Source organism: Giraffa tippelskirchi, chromosome 9 (assembly GCF_054371585.1).
Source record: "Giraffa tippelskirchi isolate mGirTip1 chromosome 9, T2T-mGirTip1v1.2.pri, whole genome shotgun sequence".
Classification (NCBI taxonomy): domain Eukaryota; kingdom Metazoa; phylum Chordata; class Mammalia; order Artiodactyla; family Giraffidae; genus Giraffa; species Giraffa tippelskirchi.
Genome location: NC_137283.1, coordinates 89,187,500 through 89,211,769, shown reverse-complemented (window position 1 = coordinate 89,211,769; position 24,270 = coordinate 89,187,500).

Below are 24,270 nucleotides of genomic sequence, written 5' to 3'. Positions count from 1 at the left end.
TCATTTGCTATTAGGTCTTTTTAAATGAGTCTGTTCTTTGCATCAGGTGGCCAAAGTATTGGAGTTTCAGCTTCAGCATCAGTTCTTCCAATGAATATTCAGAACTGATTTCCTTTAGGATGGACTGGTTGGATCTCCTTGAAGTCCGAGGGACTTTCAAGAGTCTTCTCCAACACCACAGTTTGAAAGTATCAATTCTTTGATATTCAGCTTTCTTTATAGTCCAACTCTCACATCCATTCATGACTACTGGAAAAACCATAGCTTTGACTAGATGGATATTTGTTGGCAAAGTAATGTCTCTGCCTTTTAATATGCTATCTAGGTTGATCATAGGTTTCCTTCCAAGGAGTAAGCATTTCATGGCTACAGTCACCATCTTCAGTGATTTGGGAGCCCAAGAAAATAAAGTATCTCACTGTTTCCATTATTTCCCATCTACTGGCCATGAAGTGATGGGACCAGATCCCATCCCATGATTCTAGTTTTCTGAGTATTGAGTTTTAAGCCAACTTTTTCACTCTCCTCTTTCACTTTCATCAAGAGGCTCTTTAGTTCTTCTTCATTTTCTGCCGTAAGTGTGGTGTCATCTGCGTATCTGAGGTTATTGTTATTTCTCCCAACAATATTGATTCCAGTTTGTGCTTCATCCAGCCTGGCATTTCACATGATGTACTCTGCATATAAGTTAAATGGTATGGATCTAACAGAAGCAGATCTTAAGAAGAGGTGGCAAGAATACACAGAACTATACAAAAAAGATCTTCATGACCCAGATAATCCTGATGATGTGATCACCAACCTAGAGCCAGACATGGAATGTGAAGACAAGTGGGCCTTAGGAAACATCACTATGAATAAAGCTAGTGGAGGTGATGGAATTCCAGTTGAGCTATTTCAAATCCTAAAAGATGACGCTGTGAAAGTGCAGCACTCAATATGCCAGCAAATTTGGAAAACTCAGCAGTGGGCACAGGACTGGAAAAGTTCAGTTTTCATCCCAATCCCAAAGAAAGACAATGCCAAAGAGTGTTCAAAATACCCCACAATTGCACTCATCTCACATGCTAGTAAAGTAATGCTCAAAATTCTCTAAGCCAGGCTTCAATAATACGTGAACTGTGAACTTCCAGATGTACAAGCTGGATTTAGAAAAGGCGGAGGAACCAGAAGTCAAATTTCCAACATCCTTTGGATCATCGAAAAAGCAAGAGAATTCCAGAAAACCATCTACTTCTGCTTTATTGACTATGCCAAAGCCTTTGACTGTGTTGATCACAACAAACTAGAAAATTCTGAAAGAGATGGAAATACCAGACCACCTGACCTGCCTCCTGAGAAATCTGTATGCAGGTCAAGAAGCAACAGTTAGAAAGTGTACATGGAACAACAGACTGGTTCCACATCGGGAAAGGAGTATGTCAAGGCTGCATATTGTCACCCTGCTTATTTCACTAGTTATCATCAGTCAAAAAAGATTTTCAAAATTCATGTGTGTTATGAATATTATAATAATGTAGAAGAAGTACCAAAATCTTTTCCTTAGTTCAAAGAATAAGGAACTGCTAGAAGTTGCTTTCATTTATAAAACAAACTTTTGTGGAGTTACTTTTAATATGACTTATAAAGCACTGCTGCTGCTGCTGCTGCTAAGTCACTTCAGTCGTGTCCGACTCTGTGCGACCCCATAGATGGCAGCCCACCAGGCTCTGCCATCCCTGGGATTCTCCAGGCAAGAATACTGGAGTGGGTTGCCATTTCCTTCTCCAGTGCTTGAAAGGGAATCGCTCAGTCATGTCCAACTCTTAGCGACCCCATGGACTGTAGCCTACCAGGCTCCTCCGTCCATGGGATTTTCCAGGCAAGAGTACTGGAGTGGGGTGCCATTGCCTTCTCCATTACAAAGCACAGTTTTTATTAAATAATAATGTGCGGATTATTTAACTATATAAGAATTATTAAATGAAATAAGTAGAATTCTATTTTATCCTAATGGTAACTATATATAAGTACTTTTTCCATTCACCTTGCAAAACATCATGAGTACCATTATGAAGTATTAGCTAAAAGACTGTGCATGTCCCAGGTTAATTGTTGTGTGGTTTCTTCCCATACCTCTCTCTGTTTTATGTATGATGTTTTTCTTGAATACCTCCAAACGAAAGATTTTCTAATTTGAGCCTATCATTTTAGCCTTTATCAGAATGAAATGAAAATAAGCCTTTTAAAATAGTGCCAAAGAAGTGACAACCCAAAAAAGATTCTATCAGGAAGACCATTCTGAGCCATTTTCTCTCTCTTTGAACTGTTGATTTTAGTCTCGGCCACAACTATGCTGTGTGGCATAGAGTTAAACACTGGCTGCTAAGTTAGCAGACAGAATGTACTCTCCAATGCATGAATCACATGTGACATAATTGGAACAGTTTTCTTTGAAGAGTTGAAACATACTGCCATAGGAGAATTAGGCTGGCTTAATTTCCTTTCACTTAAACTGTTGCAACTAAAAAAAATATTTATTGAATGCCTATTTTCTGCCAAATACTGAGTTCTTATACATATGTCAAGTTGCTTATGAGACAATTAAACCTAAGAGATGCATATAGAACTTAGTAGGTCCAGAATCAACCTGATTCTTTTCCACTACCATGCTGCATTTTTCTGCTTCCTATATTAATAACTGGACAGCCATAAACCTAAGAGGTCCAAAACAGGCTCTAGGTATCATTGAAATTCCTCCCTCTCCCTACTTTCCTACTTAGACTTGATCACCAAATCCAGTTGAGTTTGTCTTTGAAATGCTCCTGGAAATATCCACACTTCTCTTGTGTTGGTTCCAAATCATTTCTTTCTGTCCTGGACAATCCGTTCTTCCTGTCCTGGACTATTTCAATAATCCACCGTCCATTCTTCCTTCCTCCTTGTGTCACCAAATTCCTTTTCTCCCGAACCACTGACATGGAGCAGCTTTCTATAGTACAGATCTGAGCACATTATAACCATGCTTAATATCCTTTGCTGGATCTCCAGTGCCTTTATACTTAGACCCAGGTCCAAATTCCATAGAATTATTGCTCTTGCCTCCTTTCTTTGCTTATGCCCTGTGCTCCAGTCACCTTTGCCATCCTCCTCTAATCTACCATGTTCTGTCAGGTCTCTGGGCCTTGGATTCTCCCCTGCCTAGAATTCTTTTTTTCATGCCTGACCAAAAGCAATCTACTATTTCTCAATACCCAGTTTAAGGATTACTTTCTCAATGAAGCCGTTCTTTTTTTGAAATTATTAAATTCAATGTATTTATGTATTCATTTATTTAAAAAAAATTTATTTTATATTAGAGTATGGTTGATTTCTGGAGAAGAAAATGGCAACCCACTCCAGTCTTCTTGCCTGGAAAATTTCATGGACAGGGGAGCCTAGTGTGCTAGAGCCCATGGGGTGACAAAAGAGTCAGACATGGCTTAGTGACTCAACATGAACAACAATAGATGATTTACAAATGTTGTGTTAGTTTCAGGTATATAGTGAAATGATTCAATTATGCATATGTCTATATTAACTTTTTTCAGATTTTTTCCCATATATGTTGTTACAGAATATTGAGTCAGTTCAGTTCAGTCGCTCAGTCGTGTCTGACTCTTTGAGACCCCATGAATCACAGCACGCCAGGCCTCTCTGTCCATCACCAACTCCTGGAGTCCACCCAAACCCATGTCCATCGAGTCGGTGATGCCATCCAACCATCTCATCCTCTGTCGTCCCCTTCTCCTCCCGCCCCCAATCCTACCCAACATTAGGGTCTTTTCCAATGAGACAACCCTTTGCATGAGGTGCCCAAAGTATTGGAGTTTCAGCTTCAACATCAGACCTTCCAATATTCCATTGGAATATTGAGTAGTTTCCTGTAGTATACAGTAGTTGCTTATTATCTATTTTATATATAGTAGTCTGTATATGTCAATCCCAGCCTCCTAATTTATCCCTCACCTTCACATTTCCCCTTTGCTAACCATAAGTTTGTTTTCAAGGGGGCATCCCTGGTGGCTCAGATGGTAAAGAATCTGCCTGCAATGCAGGAGACCTGGGTTTGATCCCTATGTCAGCAAGATCCCCTGGAGAAGGAAATGACAATCCACTCCAGTATGCTTGCCTGGAGAATTCCATGGACAGAGGAGACTGAGTAGGCAAAGAGTCAGCCATGACTGAACAACTATCACTTTCAAGTTTGTTTTCAAAGTCTGTGAATCTGTTTTGTAATAAGTTTATTTGTATCTTTTTTTTTTTTTTTTAGATTCTACATGTAAATGACCACATCTTTCTTTATCCATTCATCTGTTGATGGACATTTTAGTTGCTTCCATGTCTTGGCTGTTGTAAATAGTGTAGATGAAGCCATTCTTGATGCTTCTATTTAGCTTGATTTTTTTCCTCTTCCCCCAACCCCTTGATATTCTGTACTCTCTATTGTCAGAGCTCTTCCCATAAAGGCAAATACTTACTTGATTTCTCTACCAGACAGTAGTCATGTATGGATGTGAGAGTTGGACTATAAAGAAAGCTGAGCACCGAAGAATTGATGCTTTTGAACTGTGGTGTTGGAGAAGACTCTTGAGAGTCCCTTGGACTACAAGGAGATCCAACCAGTCCATCCTAAAGGAGATCAGTTCTGGGTGTTCATTGGAAGGACAGATGTTGAAGCTGAAGCTCCAATACTTTGGCCATCTGATGCGAAGAGCTGACTCATTTGAAAAGACCCTAATACTGGGAAAGATGGAGGGCAGGAAGAAAAGGGGATGGCAGAGGATGAGGTGGTTGGATGGCATTACTGACTCAATGGACATGAATTTGGGTAAACTCCAGGAGTTGGTGATGGACAGGGAGGCCTGACATGCTGTGGTCCATGGGGTCAGAAAGAGTCGGACACGACTGAGTGACTGAACTGAACCAGACAGTACCTGTGGCAAGAACATTCTAATTGGTATCTCTCTTCAACTGCTCCTCCTTCTAATGTTTCTTCCACATTTGTTTCCAGATTACCTAAAAATCTTTACTATTCTTTCTTTGCTTGCATTATCAAGTCCAGCTGCTCAGCATGGTATGCAAGGTCCTTCACTCTCCATTCCCAGTTTATTCTCCTCACCCATGCCATGTTTCCTATACCCTCATACACAGCAAGCACCTACATGCACTGTGGTGGCTCATACTTCTGTTTATTTTTCCATTTTTGAAGAATGTTTTTCTTCATTCTTTCTAGATGGTATATTCTTACTCATTATTTCAGGGCTTGCAGGATATACAAAATCTTTACAAAGGTGCCCCTACACCCTTTGGTAGAGTTATACACCCCTTTCTTTACACTTCCGAAATGTCTTCATCCCTAGAATCTTATAGGAGCCTCCCTGGAATCCTTCCAAATTTGTTCTCTTCACTCAATCCTGGACACACTGACCATAAATGGGATGTCAGCTCTTGTTAATTCTCTAGTCAAAGCCCTTTCTTGGCTTCCCCAGCTCATTCAGTCCTGCCAACGCCCTGCTTCATGTGACCTCTCCCTTCTCTGATCTCACAGTCATCTTCCCTCTCTCTGCTCCAGGCTTACCAGCTTGGTTGCCTTGCCCTTCATCAAACTCCTCAGACAAGCTCCTGGCTCTGAGCATTTGCATCTACCTTTTTCTCTGTTTGAAACTCTCTTCTCCAGTAATTACATGGCTTACACTTTCTCTCTTCCAGGTGTTTAATGTCGCACTCTCACCGAGAACTTTCTCAATAATTCATCTCATTTGGCATTGTCTGGGACCCTTTTCCTTCCCTCATTCCCTATCCTCCTTTGTTGCTTTTACTTTCTTCATATCTAATACCTTCTATTTTATTTCTTATTGCTCCTGCTGAAAAATAAGTTCCACAGAGCAGGAATCTTATTTTTTTTTCTACTTAGGTTTTTGAGAGTTTCTAGAGTTTAGACCAGTTTTGGACATGGAATTCTCCAGGCTAGAATACTGGAGTGAATAGCCTATCCCTTCTCCAACGGATCTTCCCAACCCAAGAATCGAACCAGGATCTTCTGCATTGCAGGCAAGTTCTTTACCAGCTGAGCTACCAGGGAAACCCTTTTGGGTATATAACAGGACTCAATTATATACGTTGAATAAACACACAAATTAACGTTATAATTTACTTGAATGGAGAGATCATGTTTGACTCAAGTTCATGATTCCATCTGGGACTGATTCCTGACACATAATCATTAAACCCACAAAAGTTTTAAGTGAATAAATGAATATATTTGCCAACTCTTGGATATAATGTAGGAGAAACTACTTAAACATACAACAGCTTATTTGTTTGGTTTCTTCCATCTAAATAAGTTATTTAAATGGCTTCTCAATCTAAGGGAAAAATATGGTCAACTGTTGTTATTGGCTAGTAATGGAAGAGTTCCTCATTTATCTGAAAGAGTATTGGAACTCAATCCATTGTACAAGTCAGAGGGATTTTTGTTGTTATTCTTTTGCATTTTACCCTTTAACAGCTTCATTCTCTTACAATGTTGAAAGACAATGTTACTTTTCAACTCTGGTTTTAAGTTAAAAACTGGGGAATTATAGGAAATTCTGATGCCTGGTCTACAGAACCAGAAATTCTCTTTCAATTAGTTGGGATGCAGCCAAATCATTGGTTTTTTTTAATAAGTCCCAGAGAAACGGGAATGAGGAAACAGGATCAGGATCAGGATCACAGTTAAAAATGGTTGTATCTTAAACTAAGTGATCAGATCTCAATGATTGTCACTCATCATATGGCTCTTACCACTACTGAAAATGTTGAAACCGTATTTCACACAAACTCAACAGAAAAAAGCAAGTTCAGTTCAGTTCAGTCACTCAGTCATGTCCGACTCTCTGTGACCCCATGGACTGCAGCATACAGGGCTTGCCTGTCCATCACCAACTCCCAAAGCTTGCTCAAACTCATGTCCATCGAGTCAGTGATGCCTCAAAAAAAAGGTGATGCCTTGAAAAAAAGAAGACGTATGTTTACTTGTTTTTGATAATGCAAAACATCTAGATTTCTTCTGATGTCAATAATAGATTACTTTAGTTCATACTTTTCAAAGTTATTTTCATGAACTGACTATCATTATTATGTGTAACACACCTCTTTTTTTCCCCCCCTTAGCTAGTAAATATAAGTTTGAATAAAGGAGAAAAATGGATATCCAAATGGACAAAGTTATTATTTTCATTTTTTCTTTATAAAACAAAATCTTGTCGAATCTTGTTTACCTGTCTTTGGGGATCCATTTACTATGTATGTAGAGCAAGTATAGGGTATAGAATTCATTTTACACAAATACTTCCATTTCTATTTCTTTACACAGGCACTCATACACACACAAATTATATATGTAGCACTTCTATAAAAATAAAGTATAATCAGTAGTATGTACCTAACTTAGATGTGTGCTTCATCTACAGTTTATAGTAGCTGTGGCTAAAATACCTCTGCTTTCTTTTTCTTTTTGGTGTTGAGTAATAGAAGAGATGTAGAAGGACAATTGGATTTATTTCCACAGTTACACTGTCTGCATTTTCAGTAACACCTGGGCCTTTGCTTCTTTGCTGAAAATGAAAAGTTCCCAATGCCAGACTGTGTGGGATGAGTTGTAGAAAAAGTGACTCTTTTTACTCATCACTCAGTGAATAATGACACCAGGGATGTGAATATTAGTGGCACCTGAAAGAATAATGACCCTTCCTCATGCCTCCCTCCCTGCCCAGGGAAACTATGTGCCCACAGCTTCTGGGGAACGCCCAGTTTCATAGCACAACCTGAAATTAGGGTACATCTAGGTTGTAAAAAAATCTGAAATCCTACACTGCTACATTCCATTACAGGGAAAAATAAGTGTGGGATGCTTAAGAATTTCTATAATTTGCATTTAATTCACTCTCTCAGTTTATCATCTTTAGGTCCTTTTAGTTCTCACTTTTCAGAGATGCATTTTTGATGCCTTCAGGTAGACAGAAGTAGAAAGCCTTTCTTGCTCTTCTCACCTCCACCTCAGTCTATAACTCTCAAAAGATAAATAAATCCATATGTCAATCATGAGTTTGCCTAATTGTTGAATGAAACTATTTATTTTCTCTATCAAGCTCTTAAATTCTATTAAGAACCATTGCTATATATACCAAGATGGAGAAATAGTAGCTAATTTAATAGAAAAGCATAAATACATATTTAGGGTACTTATTGATATCTCAAAACATAATAAGCTCAGTTAATTTTTACTTTAATGCTATGAATTAGATAGCTAAGATAGTTTAAATCCCATCCATATACTCTAGAATCTTTGCTCAGATGTTCATATTTAACCTTTGTCTTAACTTTCTTTGCTAAAAAAAAAAAAAAGAGCTTTGTTTTTTAAAAAAATGGAGACTTACAGAAAATGAATGAACAAATCACTCACTTCTATAAACGTCTTGTATCTTTGTTGTTTTATTTAAATTAGAAAACTACTTTTTGTCTTTCTACTGCCTTTTACTTTAAAAAAAACACTGAGGTGTTTGATTTAAATGATGTTTAAAGTTAACCACTTTCAAGGAGATATATTTGAAGTCTTGAAAGAAAATTATTTATTTTCCCTCTTGATGTATTTGAGTCATCTCAATCCCTTCTTCCAAGTCTCAGATACAATTGAGGTGTTTTTAATTGTTTAAGTGAAAGGAAACTTCTTAAGGGACAAAAATGACTTAGGTGGACATCTTGAACTGTTTTGAAAAAAAGTACAGAGTTTTAGAGTCAGACAGTCCTGGCTGAGTCACCTTGGAAGGGACCTTGGTATTCCTGTACCTCATTTCTATTGTTCCTAAAGAATGAATGATCTTCTCACAAGGTTATCATGAGAATAAATCTAACTAGAGAACATATAGAGTATGTACAAAGTAGGTCCTCATTAAAAACAGGAATTTCATTTTTCATTTATTTTACCCCTTTTCAATGAAAATGCTGAAATCATTTTTATTTAATATCTTGCTGATGCCTATACTTCTAAGAGACAGAGGTTATGTTAATGAATAACATATGTTCAAAGAATATGACTTGATTCTTTAGTATCATTGGTCAGTAACTGCTCCAATGGAATAGATATTCAGTGATCTGAAATTGTCACTACAGCCAAAGAACCAGAATAATGCCATGAAATCAGAATTTCAGATCAAGGGCTTCATTCTTTTCAAGCAAAACTCATAGGCTCTTGGCCCTGAATATCTTCAGAAGAAACCACACTGTATCCAGTTAAATGACCAGTAACAGTTCTTTTAAATTGGCTTGTGGAATTTAACTGAATACATTCATTTTTCATTGGTGGGGATGAGTGGTACTGTAAACAAAGAAGAACCCCAAAGAGAAAACTTGTGTTAGATTGAGTGTCTGGGTGAAGGAGGTAGGTGTCTCCTAGACCTACTTTGAGGGGAACCAATCTAGATATATTATCTGTGTAAAAACAGTGTCTCACCACAGTCAGTGTCTGGAGCTGCTCAAAAAACATGGAAGATTTGTCATAAAATCTAAAATAGAAGGTGTAGTCTCTGGCTTCAGAATGTACCCTGGCATGCAATGACCATCTCAGCATCTGGTTAGTAAATTACCTCAGCAGAAAACACTCTCTTTTGTTGACAAATGGTCTAGCTACTTTCTTAGTGAGACTGGAGCATGAGAAACTTCTGGAAACATAGTTTGTGTTCACTCCCTAAATATGGAAATTTGGTGAAAAGCCCTCTAATCCAGGTGGAATTATGCACCAAGAATTATTATAAACAAAGTCAATGGTTCTCTTCATGTCTTTTCTTTAAAAGCAGGACTAAGCTTGAGAACCTAAGTTTTAAAAATTATTTTCTTGGATTTTATTAATACCAAAATCAATAAGAAGCAAATCTTGTATTTCAGTCTTACTAAAATAAATGCAAATGATTATATCTCTAAGTTGAACCACTGACTATTTCAAGACATATTTATCCATGATACTATCTTCAGTTCAGTTCAGTTGCTCAGTCATGTCCAACTCTTTGCAACCTCATGGACTGCAGCACACCAGGCTTCCCTGTCCATCACCAACTCTCAAAGCTTGCTCAAACTCATGTCCATTGAGTCGATGATGCCATCCAACTATCTCATCCTCTGTTGTCTGCCTTCAATCTTTCCCAGCATCAGGGTCTTTTCCAATGAGTCAGTTCTTTGCATCAGGTGGCTGAAGTATTGGAGTTTCAGCTTCAGCATCAGTCCTTCCAATGAATATTCTGGACTGATTTCCTTTACAACTGACTGGCTTGATCTTCTTGCAGCCCAAGGGACTCTCAAGAATCTTCTCCAACACCACAGTTCGAAAACATCAATTCTTCGGTACTCAGCTTTCTTTATAGTCCAACTCTCACATCCATACATGACTACTGGAAAAATCATAGCTTTGACTAGATGGACCTTTGTTGGCAAAGTAATGTCTCTGCTTTTTAATATGCTGTCTAGGTTGGTCATAGCTTTTCTTTCAAGGAGCAAACATCTTTTAATTTCATGGCTTCCGTCATCATCTGCAGTGATTTTAGAGCCCCCCCAAAATAAAGTCTCTTCCTGTTTCCATTGTTTACCCATCTATTTGCCATGAAGTGATGGGACTGGAGAGAAGGCAATGGCACCCCACTCCAGTACTCTTGCCTGGAAAATCCCATGGATGGAGGAGCCTGGTAGGCTACAGTCCATGGGGTCGCTAAGAGTTGGACACGACTGAGCAACTTCACTTTCACTTTTCCCTTTAATGGACTGGAGAAGGAAATGGCAACCCACTCCAGTATTCTTGCCTGGAGAATCCCAGGGATGGCGGAGCCTGGTGAGCTGCCGTCTATGGGGTCGCACAGAATTGGACACGACTGAAGCGACTTAGCAGCAGCAGCAGCAGCAGATGGGACTGGATGCCATGATCTTAGTTTTCTGAATGTTGCATTATAAGGCAACTTTTTCACTCTTCTCTGAATCACTTTCATCAAGAGGCTCTTTAGTTGTTCTTTGCTTTCTACCATAATGGTTGTGTCATCTTTATATTTTGGAGAAGGCAATGGCACTCCACTCCAGTACTCTTGCCTGGAAAATCCCATGGATGGAGGAGCCTGGTGGGCTGCCGTCTATGGGGTCGCACAGAGTCGGACACGACTGAAGCGACTTAGCAGCAGCAGCATCTTTATATTTGAGGTTATTGATATTTCTTCTGGCAATCTTGATTCCAACTTGTGCTTCAACCAGCCCAGCATTTTGCATGATGTACTCTGCATGTAAGTTAAATAAGCAGGATGATAATACACATATTGACATATTCCTTTCCCAATTTGGAACCAGTCTATTGCTCCATTTCCTGTTCTAACGGTTGCTTCTTGACCTGCATACAGATTTCTCAGGAGGCAGGTCAGGTGGTCTGGAATTCACATCTCTTTAAGAATTTTCCAATTTGTTGTGATCCACACAGTCAAAGGCTTTGGCATAGTCAATAAAGCAAAAGTAGATGTTTTTCTGGAACTCTCTTGCTTTTTTGATGATCCAACTGATGTTGGCAATTTGATCTCTGGTTCCTCTACCTTTTCTAAATCCAGTTTCAACATCTGGAAGCTCACGATTCACATACTGATGCTATCTTACCTTGGACAATTCTTTCCTAAGGTAGCAGCATGGGAAAATTAATACCAGTACTTCATATTTGAACTATTTCATTATCAAAATATAAAGAAAATAAACAAAGTTGAAACAGTAAAAAGTTCACTTAACTAAAAAATGTTAGAATTTGAAGAGAACTCGAATGTCCTCTATTCTAACCTTTTTATAATATGGACAAGGATATAACAATATGAGGTCTAAGCAGGTTTAGAAACTTGTCAAGGTTATATAAATTCCTCAAGTCTTTGTTTTCTTACTCTAAATCTAGTGTTTCTTCACCTATCAAGGTTCATCTTCACATTTAGAGAATACTACAAGGATTGATAGGACTGGAATAGAAGAGGCTTGTGGAAGACAATAAGGCTAGAAAGGCAGACATACAAAAATGTGTAGGTTCTTCAATGGTAGGCTGACTAGTTGGGACTTTGTTCATTAGATAACAAGGATCCATTAGACACACTGTGAAAACTTGATCAGAGGGGTTATCAAGAAACCCACAGGACAATCTTAGGTGTATGCATTTATGCTCTGCCCGTGAAGCTCAGGAAATGATTTGCCACTAATTTCACACCTTACGCTGGAGTAAATTTGTCTGTTTGCATAGTGTCTGGGTACCATGATTGTAAAGGAGACTCTTAGAGATATAGAGGGAAACTACATTCTCCAGAACTGAATAGCATGATATATTCTGAGAAGGGAAAAAATTTATGTAAACCTGTTTCTTTCTCTACCTAGTTCTCTTTATTAAGACTGAGGTTACACTTCCAAAAGCAGAAAAAAATAAAATCAAACACCTATAATTTATTACTGAGTGCTATGAGAAAGTAGCACTCAGTAGAATAGGACCGACTAGGAGGACAGTTGTGAGGTACCAATGAGAGAATGTATAGGAATGCATCTAGTCTAGTTAGGGTCCACAGCAGAAATTCCAATGATTTTGTCTGAGTATGAATTTATTAGAAGTTAGTGTAATTTATGGAAGTAGCATCAATATCAACTTTGAGTACTTCTGGCTCTATAAAACATTGTAATCACCAAGTAAGTTGACCTCAAAAGGAAAGATTAGGAACTTTATACTTTAAAAATCTTAAACTGGACAGATTATTTTATGCTCTGAAAACTGTAATGACGTAGGTATCTGAGGGTTAACCATGAGTCAAAGAAATAGAAACTTTGCAATTTCACTTCACTTAAACTAATATTCTGTTACATTAGCCTTTTTTTTTTTTACTTTACAATATTTTATTGATTTTGCCATACATTGACATGAATCCGCCATGGGTGTACTTGTGTTCCCCTTCCAGAACCCTCCTCCCACCTCCCTCCCCATCCCATCCCACTGGGTCATCACGATGAGCCAGCCCCGAGCACCCTGTATCATGCATTGAACCTGGACTGGCGATTCGTTTCACATATGATAATTTACATGCTTTAATGCCATTCTCCCATATCATCTTGCCCTCACCCTCTCCCATAGAGTCCAAAAGACTGTTCTATACATCTGTGTCTCTTTTGCTGTCTCGCACACAGGGCTATCTTTACCAACTTTCTAAATTCCATATATATACATTAGTATACTGTATTGGTGTTTTTCTTTCTGGCTTACTTCACTCTGTATAATAGGCTCCAGTTTCATCCACCTCATTAGAACTGATTCAAATGTATTCTTTTTAATGGCTGAGTAATATTCCATTGTGTATATGTACCACAGCTTCTTTATCCATTCGTCTCCTGATGGGCATCTAGGCTGCTTCCATGTCCTGGCTATTGTAAACAGTGCTGCAATAAACATTGGGGTACACGTGTCTCTTTCAATTCTGGTTTCCTCGGTGTGTATGCCCAGCAGTGGGATTGCTGGGTCATATGGCAGTTCTATTCCCAGTTTTTTAAGGAGTCTCCACACTGTTCTCCATAGTGGCTGTACTAGTTTGCATTCCCACCAAGAGTGTAAGAGGGTTCCCTTTTCTCCACAACCTCTCCAGCATTTATTGCTTGTAAACTTTTGGATAGCAGCCATTCTGACTGGCATGAAATGGTACCTCATTGTGGTTTTGATTTGCATTTCTCTAATAATGAGTGATGTTGAGCATTTTTCATGTGTTTGTTAGCCATCTCTCTGTCTTCTTTGAAGAAATGTCTTTAGTTCTTTGGCCCACTTTTTGATTGGGTCGTTTATTTTTCTGGAATTGAGCTGCAGGAGTTGCTTGTATATTTTTGAGATTAATTGTTTGTCTGTTGCTTCGTTTGCTATTATTTTCTCCCATTCTGAAGTCTGTCTTTTCACCTTGCTTATAGTTTCCTTTGTTGTGCAAAAGCTTTTAATTTTAATTAGGTCTCATTTGTTTAATTTTGCTTTTATTTCCAATATTCTGGGAGGTGGGTCATAGAGGATCCTGCTGTGATTTATGTCAGAGAGTGTTTTGCCTAGGTTTTCCTCTAGGAGTTTTATAATTTCTGGTCTTACGTTTAGATCTTTAATCCATTTTGAGTTTATTTTTGTGTATGGTGTTAGAAAGTGTTCTAGTTTCATTCTTTGACAAGTGGTTCACTAGTTTTCCCAGCACCACTTGTTAAAGAGATTGTCTTTTCTCCATTGTGTATTCTTGCCTCCTTCGTCAAAGATAAGGTGTCCATAGGTGCGTGGATTTGTCTCTGGGCTTTCTATTTTGTTCCATTGACCTATATTTCTGTCTTTGTGCCAGTACCATACTGTCTTGATGACTGTGGCTTTGTAGTATAGCATGACGTCAGGCAGGTTGATTCCTCCAGTTTCATTCTTCTTTCTCAAGATTGCTTTGGCTATTCGAGGTTTTTTGTATTTCCATACAAATTGTGGAATTATTTGTTCTAGTTCTCTGAAAAATACCATTGGTAGCTTGATAAGGATTGCATTGAATCTATAGATTGCTTTGGGTAGTATATTCATTTTCACTATATTGATTCTTCTGATCCATGAAAATGGTATATTTCTCCATCTATTTGTGTCTTCTATGATTTCTTTCATCAGTGTTTTATAGTTTTCTATATATATGTCTTTTGTTTCTTTAGGTAGATATATTCCTAAGTATTTTATTCTTTTTGTTGCAATGGTGAATGGAATTGCTTCCTTAATTTCTCTTTCTGTTTTCTCATTGTTAGTGTATAGGAATGAAAGTGATTTCTATGTGTTGATTTCATATCCTGCAACTTTACTATATTCATTGATTAGCTCTAATAATTTTCTGGTGGAGTCTTTAGGGTTTTCTATGTAGAGGATCATGTCATCTGCAAACAGTGAGAGTTTCACTTCTTCTTTTCCATCTGGGTTGCTTTTACTTCTTTTTCAGCTCTGATTGCTGTGGCCAAAACTTCCAAAACTATGTTGAATAGTAGTGGTGAGAGTGAGCGCCCTTGTCTTGTTCCTGACTTTAGGGGAAATGTTCTCAATTTTTCACCATTTAGGATAATGTTTGCTGTGGGTTTGTCATCTATAGGTTTTATTATGTTGAGGTATGTTCCTTCTATGCCTGCTTTTTGGGGGGTTTTATCATAAATGGATGTTGAATTTTGTCAAAGGCTGTCTCTGCATCTATTGAGATAATCATATGGTTTTTATTTTTCAGTTTCTTAATATGGTGTATTACATTCATTGATTTGTGGATATTGAAGAATCCTTGCATTCCTGGGATAAAGCCCATTTGGTCATGATGTATGATCTTTTTAATATGTTGTTGGATTCTGTTTGTTAGAATTTTGTTAAGGATTTTTGCATCTATGTTCATCAGTGATATTGGCCTGTAGTTTTCTTTTTTTGTGGCATCTTTGTCAGGTTTTGGTATTAGGGTGATGGTGGCCTCATAGAATGAGTTTGGAAATTGACCTTCCTCTGCAATTTTCTGGAAGAGTTTGAGTAGGATAGGTGTTAGCTCTTCTCTAAATTTTTGATAGAATTCAGCTGTGAAGCCATCTGGTCCTGGGCTTATGTTTCCTGGAAGATTTCTGATTACAGTTTCAATTTCTGTGCTTGTGATGGGTCTGTTAAGATTTTCTATTTCTTCCTGGTTCAGTTTTGGAAAGTTGTACTTTCTAAGAATTTGTCCATTTCTTCCAAGTTGTCCATTTTATTTGCATATAGTTGCTGATAATAGTCTCTTATGATCCTTTGTATTTCTATGTTGTCTGTTGTGATTTCTCCACTTTCATTTCTAATTTTATTGATTTGATTTTTCTCCCTTTGTTTCTTGATGAGTCTGGTTTGTCAATTTTATTTATCTTCTCAAAGAACCAGCTTTTGACTTTGTTGATTTTTGCTATGGTCTCTTTTGTTTCTTTTGCATTTATTTCTGCCCTAATTTTTAAGATTTCTTTCCTTCTACTAACCCTGGGGTTCTTCATTTCTTCCCTTTTTAGTTGCTTTAGGTGTAGAGTTAGGTTATTTATTTGACTTTTTTCTTATTTCTTGAGGTAAGCCTGTATTGCTAAGAACCTTCTCCTTAGCACTGCTTTTACAGTGTCCCATAGGTTTTGGGTTGTTTTGTTTTCATTTTCATTCATTTCTATGCATATTTTGATTTCTTTTTTGATTTCTTCTGTGATTTGTTGGTTATGCAGCAGCGTGTTGTTCAGCCTCCATACGTTGGAATTTTTAACAAGTTTTCTCCTGTAATTGACATCTAATCTTACTGCATTGTGGTCAGGAAAGATGCTTGGAATGATTTCAATTTTTTTGAATTTACCAAGGCTAAATTTATGGCCCAGGATGTGATCTATTCTGGAGAAGGTTCCATGTGCGCTTGAGAAAAAGGTGAAATTCATTGTTTTAGGGTGAAATGTCCTATAGATATCAATTAGGTCTAACTGATCTATTGTATCATTTAAAGTTGGTGTTTCCTGGTTAATTTTCTGTTTAGTTGATCTATCCATAGGTGTGAGTGGGGTATTAAAGTCTCCCACTATTATTGTGTTATTGTTAATTTCCCCTTTCATACTTCTTAGCATTTGCCTTACATATTTAGGTGCTCCTATGTTGGGTGCATATGTATTTATAATTGTTATATCTTCTTCTTGGATTGATCCTTTGATCATTATATAGTGTCCATCTGTGTCTCTTTTCACAGCCTTTGTTTTTAAGTCTATTTTATCTGATATGAATTTTGCTACTCCTGCTTTCTTTTGGTCTCTATTTGCATGAAATATCTTTTTCCAGCCCTTCACTTTCAGTCTGTATGTGTCCCTTGTTTCGAGGTGGGTCTCTTGTAGACGACATATATAGGGGTCTTGTTTTTGTATCCATTCAGTCAGTCTTTGTCTTTTGGTTGGGGCATTCAACCCATTTATATTTAAGGTAATTACTGATAAGTATGATCTCATTGCCATTTACTTTATTGTTTTGGGTTCGAGTTTATACACCCTTTTTGTGTTTCCTGCCTAGAGAAGATCCTTTATCATTTGTTGGAGAGCTGGTTTGGTGGTGCTGAATTCTCTCAGCTTTTGCTTCTCTGTAAAGCTTTTGATTTCTCCTTCATATTTGAATGAGATCCTTGCTGGCTACAGTAATCTGGGCTGCAGATTATTTTCTTTCATCACTTTAAGTATGTCCTGCCATTCCTTTCTGGCCTGAAGAGTTTCTGTTGAAAGATCATCTGTTATCCTTATGGGAATCCCCTTGTGTGTTACTTGTTGTTTTTCCCTTGCTGCTTTTAATATTTGTTCTTGTGTTTGATCTTTGTTAATTTGATTAATATGTGTCTTGGGGTATTTTGCCTTGGGTTTATCCTGTTAGGGACTCTCTGGGTTTCTTGGACTTCGGTGATTATTTCTTTCACCATTTTAGGGAAGTTTTCAACTATTATCTCCTCAAGTATTTTCTCATGGTCTTTCTTTTTGTCTTCTTCTTCTGGGACTCCTAGGATTCAAATGTTGGTGCATTTAACGCTGTCCCAGAGGTCTCTGAGGTTGTCCTCATTTCTTTTAATTCTTTTTTCCTCTATGTTTCATTTATTTCTACCATTCTATCTTCTACCTCACTTATCCTATCTTCTGCCTCCGTTATTCTACTGTTGGTTCCCTCCAGAGTGTTTTTGATCTCATTATTGCATTATTCACTATATATTGACTCTTTTTATTTCTTCTAAGTCCTTATTAAAACTTTCTTGCATCTTCTTGATCCTTGTCTCCAGGTTATATATCTGTAACTCCAGTTTGTTTTAAAGATTTTGGATCATTTTCACTATCATTATTTGGAATTCTTTATCAGGTAGATTCCCTATCTCTTCCTCTTTTGTTTGGTTTGGAGGGCATTTATCCTGTTCCTTTACCTGCTAGGTATTTTTCTGCCTTCTCATCTTGTTTATATTGCTGTGTTTGGGGTGGCCTTTCTGTATTCTGGCAGTTTGTGGTTCCTCTTTATTGTGGAGGTCCCTCACTGTGGATGGGGTTGGACAGGTGTCTTGTCAAGGTTTCTTGGTTGGGGAGGCTTGTGTCAGTGTTCTGGTGGGTGGAGCTGGATTTCTTCTCTCTGGAGTGCAATGAAATGTCCAGTAATGAGTTTTGAGATGTCAGTGGGTTTGGTGTGACTTTGGGGAGCCTGTATATTGAAGCTCAGGGCTATGTTCCTGTGTTGCTGGAGAATTTGCATGGTATATCTTACTCTGGTACTTGTTGGCCCTTGGGTGGTGCTTGGTTTCAGTGTAGGTATGGAGGCATTTGATGAGCTCCTATTGATTAGTGCTTCCTGGATTCAGGAGTTTTCTGGTGTTCTCAGGATTTGGACTTAAGCCTCCTGCCTCTGGTTTTCAGTCTTATTCTTACCATAGCCTCAAGACTTCTCCATCTATACAGCACCAATGATAAAACATCTAGGTTAATGATGAAAAAATTTCTCCACAGTGAGGGACACCTGGAGAGGTGCAGAGAGTTACATGGAGAAGAGAAGAGGAAGGAGGGAGATAGAGGTGACCAGGACTAGAAGAGGGGAATCAAAAGGGGAGAGAGCAAGCTAGCCAGTAATCACTTCCCTATGTGCTCTCCACAGTCTGGATCCCTCAGAGATGTTCACAGAGTTACACAGAGAAGAGAAGAGGGAGGAAGGAGACAGAGGTGGCCAGGGGGAGAAAAGGCAAAATCAAAAGGAGAGAGACAGATCCAGCCAGTAATCAGTTCCCTAAGTGTTCTCCACAGCCCGGAACACACAAAGAGATTCACAGAATTGGGTAGAGAAGAAAAGGGGGAAGGGGGAGATAGAGGAGACCTGGTGGAGAAAAAGGAGAGTCAAAAGGGGGAGAGAGCAATCAAGCCAGTGATCTCTCTCCCAAGTAAAAATGGGTACTGAAGATTGGGTTCTTAAAGATACAAAGTTGATAACAAATACCAAAAAGCAAAGATTAAAAATCTAGAGTAGAGGTTAGATTCTCAAAAATACAATATTAAAGGAAAAAAAAAAACAGAGTCACAAAAATTATAAAATATATATATATGAAGTTTACTTTAAAAATAGGGTCTTTCTTTTTTGCAAGGCAATAGTAGGTTATAAAGATAAAAATTGAAGGAGTAATAGGGGACTTAAAATATAAAATAATAATAAAAAAGTTTTAAAAATTTAAAAAATGATGATAGTAAAAATATATCTAGGACTTTCTCTGGATCTGTTGCAGACAGTGTGGGGTCAGTTCATTTTCAGATAGTTCCTGGTCTGGCTTGTACTTCTCAAGCTCTATAGGCCCCTTCCTATGTAGTCGGTGCTAACTACAGGGTTTTAATCTATTGCACCTGTCACTTCCAAAGCGGTTCCCTCTGTTTATTTTAGCTTCTTCTGTTTGCTGGTCTCTTCAGTGTATAATTTCCGCCCTTACACAAGGAGGGTGGTGGTGGTCACTTTTTTTGGTCTCACTTGTTCAGTCGTGCTGTGGGGAGGGAGGAACACTGCAGACAAATATCACTGGCGTGTGCTCACAGTGATTCAGCCACACTGGGTTTGCCCCACTCATGGCGTGTGTGCTTTCCCAGTCTACACTGCTCAGGCTCTAGGTTGCTCTGCCGGGAGCTGTCTGAGGCAGGCCCCTGGGGTTGCCTGTACTTCCCAAGTCTAAGCCACTCAGGTTCAGGTTCTTGGGTACTCCACAAAGGCACAGACCTGGTTGAGCCTACGTTTTGTGCCCTTCCCAGGTCTGAGCAGCTCAGGTGACTAGGTGTTTGGCTAGCGTGATCAGAGGCTGTAACTTATCCCCTCCCCCGTCCCAGTCGCTCGGTTTTCTGGGTGTACAACAGGCACACCTTCTCAGGTGTGCCCTGTGTCCATTCTGGGGAGCTGATCTCTGGCTGCGACCCTCCCAGCGTGTGTCAACTATTCAGAATCCCAAGAAGGCTTGGTTAGCAATGAGGTCTGCTTGCAGTTTGGTAGATGATGCCTCTCTGGGGCCGCGATTTCAACCTTCGGCTCTGGCTACCCTCACCTGCCTGTCTCTGGTAGGGGATGGGCCAGTCTGCAGCCGGCTAGCTCTGCTCAGTCCTTTGTTCTGTCAGCAGGCCTGGCGGTGTCTTAGGTTAAGGCTTTTCATGGGATAGCTATCCCACAGTCTGGGTTGCTGTCTCAAGCTAGTTCCCTCAGATTGCCCTCAGGGCATTCAGGCCCAGTCCTTACCCAAAGCAATGCAGCCTGCCCCTCCCTGTCCAGACCCCCTTGCTTGTGGGGGATTCGCGTGCACATCTGGGCTGCTGCTCTGCTGGGAGTTTCTGTTAGGTACGTAATCTTTGGGTTTTAATTATTTATTTATTTTTCCTCCCAGTTATTTTGCCCTCTGAGATTCCAAGGCTCGCCACAGACCCGCCGGAGAGAGTGTTTCCTGGTGTTTGGAAATGTCTCTCTTTTTTAAGACTCCCTTCCCAGGATGGATCTCCATCCCTACCTCTTTTGCCTCTCTTTTTATCTTTTATATTTTGTCCTACCTCCTTTTGAAGACAATGGGCTGCCTTTCTGGATGTCTGATGTCCTCTGCCAGCATTCAGAAGTTGTTTTGTGGAAATTGCTCAGCATTTAAATGTTCTTTCAATGAATTTGTGGGGGAAAAAGTGGTCCCCCCGCCCTATTCCTCCACCATCTTCCAGAATCACCATTAGTCTTTTAAATTAAAAAAAATCTACTTGCTATGGAAGAACATGATTGTGCAAGGAAACATTTCATATACAAGAAAACTCTTTTTACATGACAATTATTTTACATCTCAGAATCTTAAATATATTCCTAAAGATTATAAAAATTAAATGGTGTTTTTGCTTCTGATTATGATATAGGAAGTCACAATAAATAATTGTTTTCATCCTAATAACCAAAGGAAACTCAATAACCTTCAGAAATACTTTTTTTCTTTAATCCTTCAGTGAGCTATGGATGAGATTAAACCTTAGTAAACGAATTTTTAGAAAAATGACAAGCCCGTAACAATAAAGAACAGTTCCACAGCTGTTCTAATTTCAAGTGAAGCATCAGAGGAGGAGGAATAAGCCATAGAAAGGGTTAAGGAGAAACAGCTAAACTTTTAATAAACTCTTAATGGCTGTGCAAAGGCTGGTGTGTGAGATCAGATTTCCAAGGAGCCTAAACCCGAGAGCAAATTGGCCACCACCACCAAGTATTTCTCCAAAATCTTCACCTAGTGCTTGAGAGTCCTATGCCAGAAAGCTGGTGACAAGGCAGAAGAGCTGAGAGAGGTACCCCCTGAGGTACATAGAGCCCCCTCTAAGTCTCCAGCACTCACTGGAGGGAAAGAGGATGATGGGTAGGAGAGATGAACTTCAGGTCTTTCTGTCACTTGTGCTAGGGTAGGACAGGTAGGAAAGCTTTGAGATTCTAGCCTTTCATGGCATTTAAAATCACTGCCTAGTGAGGCTGCGGAATGGAGACCAGGATGGAAAGAGATCTCCAGAGTTGAAATCCAGAGAACAAAGTCTTCCCAGTGGATCAAAAAAGTTGGCAGCTGAGCTGTAAGATAGGGGATTATCATTCGTGGTACAGAGATAGTGGCTCAGTTCTAAGGCACAAAGAGAACTCCCGAGTCTCACCAGTGCTTGGGCCCTAAGTCATGCTGAGAAGAAAGTCTAAATCCTTCCTCGAAATGTGTGAAACCAGTGGTGAAAGTCTGCCTGGCTCAACAGCGTATCACACCAGTGCAGTCTTCCACTCTTGCATCCAAGCAAAAAAGGGGAAATAACTTTTTTTGGAACTTAATATTACTTTAGGCTCTTCTATTCTTTTATGCAAAACATATTTCATATAATAAAAAACTGGAAGACATTAAAAAGCAAGATAATGAGACCCATGCTCAATAAAGGGAAAGGTCACTAGAAGTGACATAAGGATGACCCAGATCTTGCTTTTATCAAATAGGGACTTTCAGATAGTCAGGACAAAACTGATAAAAGGTATGTTGAAAAAGACATCACAAAAGGCAATCTGTTATACTCAAATGTGGTGAATTCCATGATAGATTTAAAGTAATTAATATATGGGACGGGATAATTTAATAGGTAGAGAAACACAGGGAAGATTGGATTCAAGAGGTATGATTTCAGTTTTGTCTTGTGCAATATTTAATAACAAAAGAAGCAGCAAAGAAAGGTATTTCAAGAAGGTGGAGTAAAGAGTACAGAGATAAGCAGACATGAAATAGTATTGCATATCTGTAAAGCAGTGAGAATTTCCAAATAGTAGAAACTGATAATTCTTGGGTTTGGGGCAGGGAAACTTCATGGACAAGTGATCTGTACATTGACATGGAAATCTGTGCTCCGAAGAACCCCATGCTTGGTTTAATGTTTTGTTGTGGCCAAGTTGAAATTCTTAACCTTTGAAGAAGGATTATTACACTTTCATTTTGCATTGAGATCTCCAGATTATGTAGCTAGTCTTGAGTAGAGGTGGCTATCAGGAGGAGATATTAGGATTGGATTACGAAGGGTTTTGAATACACTATTATGTGAGTTAAGGTAATTAATCATATGCCGCAGCTTCTCCAGAACGGGCCCAGCTTATACTGGTGACTCACCCAATTTTTACTGGAGTCTCCTGTCACTTTGGAGTGTCCTATTTTGAGCACATATTGTATGGCCACACTGTGCTGTGCCAGGAACCAAAGGATATTTTTAAACAGGGATGTGTTTAGAGTATACACGTTTTTCAAGCAAACTTTATAGATGTCAGTGTGAAAAGTAGACTTATGTATGATGGAAACTGTTCATAAGAGCAGTTAGGAGGCTTTTCTAAGCCACAGATAGCAGTGCCCTAAACCAAAGCAAGAGCTGAGGAGAAAGAAAGATGTGGAATATACCAGATTTGGTAAATTTTTAAATGTGAACTATAATGGACAAAGAAGGATCAAGGATGACATCCAGGTTTCAAATTTGAAAGATCAATGGAAGATGATGCTCTTGGGCAAGGTTTGAAGGAAAAGCAAGAGAAAGTTTGGACTGCAGTGGCATATACACACTGCTATATTTAAAATAGACCTACTGTGTAGTATAGGGAAATTTGCTCAATAGTCTATAATAACCTAAGTGGGAAAAGAGTTTGAAAAAGAATATGTATATGTGAAAAAGAAGAAAGAAAAAGGAACATCATTTAGAACAAGATAATTCTCCCCAAAGGACTCAGTTATTTTCTTCCAGGAATTTAAAAAGTGGCCAAGAATTTATATAAAATTATTTTCTGTTTTCATTTCAAAAACATATAACTACACTGAATGAAGTAAGTCAGACAGAGAAGGTGAAATATTGCGTGACATCCCTTATATATGGAATCTAAAAAGAAATTATACAAATGAACTTAATTGCAAAAGAAAGAGACTCACAGACTTAGAAAGCAAACTTATGATTTTCAGGGGTGGAAGGGATAGTTAGGGAGTTTGAGATGGACATGAACAACTGCTATATTTAAAATGGATAACCAACAAGGACCTATGTAATTCTGTTCAATGTTGTGTGGCAGCCTGAATGGGATGGGGATTTGAGAAAAATGGATACATGTATATGAATCGCTGAGTCCCTTCACTGTTCACCTGAAATATCACAACGTTGTTAATTGGCTAGACCCCAGTACAAAATAAAAATTTTAAATTATATGACTAGATGCCTTGTTAAAAAAAAAATTGATTGGCCAAATGAGTATACAGGTCTGGAATTCAGACTAGAGGTCAAGACCGGAGATGTGAATTTGGGAAGCACTTGAGGCCTGTCTGTTCTCTCCTTGATTTATTTGTGGTTATGGATCCTTGCCTTGTCAAACAGAAATCTGTTTATGACAGGAAATTCCCCCCTGGGCTAGGTACATGAGGGTGGAAAAAAGAGGGAGGATCTCAAAGCCTATGCCAAACTCCCTCTTATAATGGTGCCAAGTGTAAGAGATCCAAACGTCACATCGCTGAGTGTCTATATTACTTTGTCTTTTTATCTTTTCCATATTCCTATTTATTTTACTACACAGACTGTGTATGTTGTCAATAACTGTCTTAGGGCTGTTTTGGATTTTCTTTTGCCCTGAAGCATGCTTCTTGCTGGATTTTTCCCCCCTACTTTGTTTTATAACCCACTGCTTTAATCTTAGGTTTA